General features: G+C 46.7%; 1 pseudogene; it reads left to right on the forward strand.

The window, feature by feature from the left end:
* The first annotated feature begins 2,652 nt into the window (after positions 1-2,652).
* LOC149166393 (putative polyol transporter 2 pseudogene) lies at positions 2,653-3,344 on the forward strand (annotated as a pseudogene).
* Positions 3,345-5,344: the final 2,000 nt, after the last annotated feature.

Here is a 5,344-nt window from a genome sequence, read left to right on the forward strand (position 1 = left end):
AGGTACAAGTTAATTTCGAAATCCCCATCTTTGAGGGTCAAATAGACGCAGATGCCGTAGATAAATGGTTAAATCTGCTAGATGGGTATTTTTCTGTTCATGAATTTTCAAGTCGGGAAAAGATTGTTTTCGCTCTTCTCAAAGCAGCCCCCCACGTCAAGGACTGGTGGGAAACATACTGCGAGCAGAAGGATGAAAGTACAGGCTCACTGTTTTCAGCTGCACCCACTTGGAATGACTTCCGGGATGCCATCAAGGAGCAGTACTACCCTGTCAAAAGCTATGAGGACAAATACATCAAATGGACCACACTGCGGCAGGGACGAGACCAAGATGTACCAGAGTTCACAAATATTTTTCATACCCTTCGCACACAGTTGGGTATCAAAGATTCTGAGCTGCATCTGGTACTCAAATACCGCGGCTGCCTACACAGATACATCCAGGAAGAGATGGAGTTCTTGAACATCTCCTCACTCGGCACAGCATACCGATACGCTGTCAAAATCGAGCAAAAGTTCAAACAGAAGAAGCGAGACTTTGGATCTGCAAATCCGAAGCCCAAAGGACAAAGCCAAGGCGCGGTGACCCAAGACAAACCCTCTAAGCTGCAAGAAAAGAACAACACCATGAAGCTGAAGAAGGACACAGGAAAGTGGTGTGAGTTCCACAAGAGTCCCACTCATAACATAAGTGAGTGTCGAACCAAGCAGTCGCTGGTGGCCGAGTTGAAGGCTTCCGAATCAGATGCATGTTCCGACTCTGAGTCAGAACCCGACAAGGGGAATGAAAAAGGGAAGCAGATCATTGATGCGGATCCCAGCGCCACTGTTGCTACTGCCAAGATCCAGAAAAATGAGCCCGAAGATCCAGAGGAGGGGGAACGTCTTTTCCACTCACAGATGTGGGTGAAGGGTTCGCTGCTGCAATTCATTATCGACAGTGGCAGCCAAAAGAACCTCATTTCAGTAGAGGTCGTGAAGCGGTTGGGCCTACCAACTACACCACACCCACAGCCGTACAGTATCGGTTGGCTTCACGAAGGACGAGATCTCAAAGTTCGCTAGCAGTGCCGCCTTCTCTACAGCATCAAGCCCTTCACAGACGAGGTATTGTGTGATGTTACACCTCTGGATGTTTGTGATGTACTATTAGGCCAGCCATACTTGTGGAGGCGACATGCTGTGTATGAGTCAAGGCCTCGCGCCGTCATCATTTCTTTGGATAATTCATTATACAGGATACCGGAGGTAGCCCCTCCTACCGCCACCTCTTTGATCACTGCTAAGAAAGGCAGCAAGCTCATCTCACAGACTAGGAAATTTAGTTTCTGTCTGGTTCGCTCCCAAAGTAAGGGGAAGATCGTTGCTACATCCATAACTCCCGCGAAGGGTTCCTCCACACAGCAGCAACAATAGAGGGATACAGTCGTGACAGAACACAGGAACAACTTCTCCTTACCCGGAGGGGTACCACACAAGTTTCAGGTGGGCGAAAAAGTTTGGTTACATTTGCAGAGGGAGCGCCTTACCAGAACCCATCAGAAACTCAGACCACTTCGACATGGTCCTTACACCAGTAACAAGGCTACGGGAAACAAAGCTTTGAAGCACAGCATTCCGCCATTCCTTCGCTTGCACCGAGTTTTCAATGTGGACCGTCTCCGACCATGCTCCCCACCATTTCTGGACACATCAGAGATTGCAGAACAGCTCACCAGAGACCCAGCTCAGCAGAAGCTTCCTCATCTCAGGGAGGAACTCAACGCAATGGGGACCATTGCTTCCTAAGGGGGGAGGAATGATCCAGGTGGATATTGGTGGCCACCTGCCAAGTCCACCTGGACCCCCACCATTGTTCCTCTCAACATTTTCAGTTTCCTTAATTATAGCGCAGTTTACTATTTTTAGTAGTTTTTCGGGTCCTAAACTTCCGGAGCCGTTTTGAGGCCCTAAACGACGTTTTTTGGGAAATCTTGCTCCGCGAGTTTTTAGGTAAAAAATTGTCTTTTCCGTTGTAGTCCTCATAGAGATCTTTCCAACGGGCTATCATGCGCATAAAATGGAGATCGTATGCCAAAGTTACGACCCCAGGGAGTTGATGTACCAACTTACCCAAAAACGGGGCCCACAATTTGGCGTTTCATCTTCTAGGGTTAGGTTTTGGAATGTGAAGGGTTTTCCATTGTTTCTCAACAATAAATAGGCCCTCGAGCCTCATTGTAATACAATTCGAAATAGTTCAGAGGCATGTAGCCGACACATCTCTTCTCAGAGATAAGCTACCATCGCCCTAGCTGGGTTATTTCTATTTGTAAGCATATTTCAGTATTCTCCATTAATGAAATGAAGTATTATTTCCGCTGCATCTCTGTTTTTATGGTTATCGCATCTCTGTATTTATGGTTATCTCTGTAATCTATTGCGTTCCTGCTTAAATCCGGATCAAAATCTCTCTTGGAGAGTCTTCCCAGCTCCATCAACCGATATCAGAGCTGGTTCAAGTAAGCTCGGTGGTGTTGAGCAGTGTGAAGAGGCAGTGAGTTGCATTATTACGTTGTTGTGTTTGTGATCCACCTAAGAGCATTATGTGTTGTATGGAGGCTGATATTGATACATGCTTGGAGTTGCGTGTTGTATGGAGGCCATGAAAATGGATAGTTCAAAGCCAACGAAGAAGATTCCTAGAAACAAGTTTGTGATTGCATCTGCAATGTTGGCTTCCACAAACTCAATTTTGTTCGGCTATGATGTTGGAGTGATGAGTGGCGTCATTATCTTCATTAAAAAGGATATGAAGATCAACGACGTGCAAGAGGAGGTATTGATCGGATTGTTGAACATAATTTCCCTTTTGGGCTCTGCCTTAGTGGGCAGAACTTCAGATGCAATAGGGCGAAGATGGACAATGGCTCTAGTAGCTTTTATATTTCTAGTTGGGGCGCTTGTCATGACAGTGTCTCCTTCCTTTGAATGGCTGATGGTAGGGAGATTTGTGGTCAGCATAGGAGTTAGATATGCCCTCCTCATAGCTCCAATCTACACAGCCGAAGTGGCTCCCGCTGCTTCACGGGGGTGCTCACTTGCTTTCATGTGATTTTCATTATTGTGGGAATTCTCATTGGTTACATTGCAAACTACACTTTGCATGGGATCCCCACGCACTTGAACTGGAGAGTCATGATTGGTCTCAAGGCCGTTCTACCGCTTTTCCTAGGGATAGCGGTGCTGATGATGCCCGAGTCACCGCGTTGGCTGCTTATGAGAGACCAAAACGAGGACGCCATGAAAGTCCTGCTGAGGACCTTGGTGAACCAAGCAGAGGCGACTAAGAGGTTGGGGTAATTGTATTAGTGTTGAGCTCCATGGACGCGCAGGAGATTGTTGAGTTGAAGGTGAAGCCACGGATGCAAATTTAGTCGGCTTGATTGTGTGGGAGATACTCACTGGTTTCTGTGTCGAGGATCTTCATTTGAGTGTTCCGAACGACTATTATGCAAGAGCTAGATTTTATGGAGAAATGATTCTTTGCGAAGGCTAGGTTCATTGTTAGCACCGGGCCATATCGTCAGTAGATGTCACCAGATGAATTGAAAAGGTGAATGAATTCAATGCCTGTGCAAGTGATCTCTTCTACTCGCTGAGACCGAGGTGAGGATAACCATCCTGGAACGTTGACCAAGAATTTGTGATGTAGTATAGGAGTTGAGAAGGAGGCCTTGGGGTCGATTTGCAGTGGAGATCTGAGATCCCTGGAAGAAAAACCGGGTCTGGCTCGATACTTTTGATACCGCAAAAGAAGTCGTGAGGGCTTATGATAAGGCAGACAAAACTATGAGGGGCGCCAAGGCAAAGACTAATTTTTCCACCCCGAGGGACAACCAGAGTAGCAACCAGACCATCACGGTGGAATCTTAGTCGAGTCCTAAGAACGTCATCGTAGCTCGATACAGCCCCCCTTATAATGCCTCCTGGAGGAATTTTCTAGAGCGCCAAATAGTTGAATGCGATAAGGGTTAGTGGTAACTCAAACAGAAACCATGGCTTTAAAGAAATTGACGCTTTCATTTCCTAGAAGACAATTTATGTTAATAGAGCCATGGAGAGCAGAGCACCTGTCTAGCAAGTGTTTTTTTGTGTTCAGTTTTGTCTTTCATATGAGAGAGAGAGGCAGCGTGGAAAATTGGTGTGTGGAAGTGTGGTGAGCATTAAGACAGCCACAAAGCCACAGAAGACCATGCAGGATCTGTTGTAAGAGTTGTTTCTCCTTATGTGTGGGAGCTTGGGCGTTGTCATCTATGAGAAGTGGATTTGTGTGTTGAAGCGAAATACAGAGTGCAGACTATCTGAGAAGCCTGTGAGTCATGCTTTCATCTATTATGGAATAGAGTTGTTTCTTGCAAAGTTTCGGCAAAGGAGAGGCAGGATTTCTTATAGTTGAGAGCCACAACTTGGAGTGTGTAAAGTCGTGGATTTTGCCCCTGTTGTGCCAAGGATGATGGCAGCCTGAGGTAGCTGCAACTGTTAATCATTGTGTATTGTGTAACGAAGAGCTTGTGAAGATCAATCGATGTGTGGAGATTGCCATCCTGTTGATTTTGCATTGGAGACAGAGCTCAAGTGAGCTGTTGAGAGGCCGCCTTGTAGAGCTTGTGGAGTTGTGTGAGGTCCAACGTTATCTGGAAGAGGGCATAAGGGTGAGCCTAGAAGCGTGTGAGATTAGACCTAGAGCTGTAAGCTCGATGGTGTGCATAGTTGTGGGCTCTGTGGTGTGAAGAGCCATAGGAGGGATCGGTGATTGTGAAGGGCAAGTGGAGTCTGCCCTACTATTGACAATTTTGGAGAGTATTGTTTCCAGTGGAGTGTCCGGTGAAGAGGTTTCTGCTGCCCGTGAAGCCTGTGTGGCGCAGAGAGTTATCCATTGGAGTGTTGCCAGATAGGAGTGTTTGCAACCGAGTGTCCGCTGATGAAGGTTGTGTCGATCGTGACGCCTATGCGACACAGATAGTATCTAGTGGAGTGTTGGAAAATAGGAGTGTCTCAAACCAAGTTTTTGCTGATGAATATTGTGTCGACCGTGAGGCCTGTGCGGCGCAGATAGATCCAGTGGAGTGTTGGCAGATAAGAGTGTCTACAACCAAGTATCCGTTGATGAAGATTCTGACGCCTGTGTGGCATAGATCCAGTGGAGTGTTGGCAGGTAAGAGTGTTTGCAAACGAGTGTCTGCTAATGAAGATTGTGATGCCTGTGTGGTGTAGATCTAGTGGAGTGTTGGCAGATAAGAGTGTCTACAATGGGGTGTCTACTGATGAAGATTGTGATGCCTATGTGGCATAGATCTAGT

This window comes from Pinus tabuliformis, chromosome 5_1 (genome assembly GCF_031772625.1).
Source record: "Pinus tabuliformis cultivar Carrire ecotype Pingquan chromosome 5_1, CPIR1, whole genome shotgun sequence".
NCBI lineage: Eukaryota > Viridiplantae > Streptophyta > Pinopsida > Pinales > Pinaceae > Pinus > Pinus tabuliformis.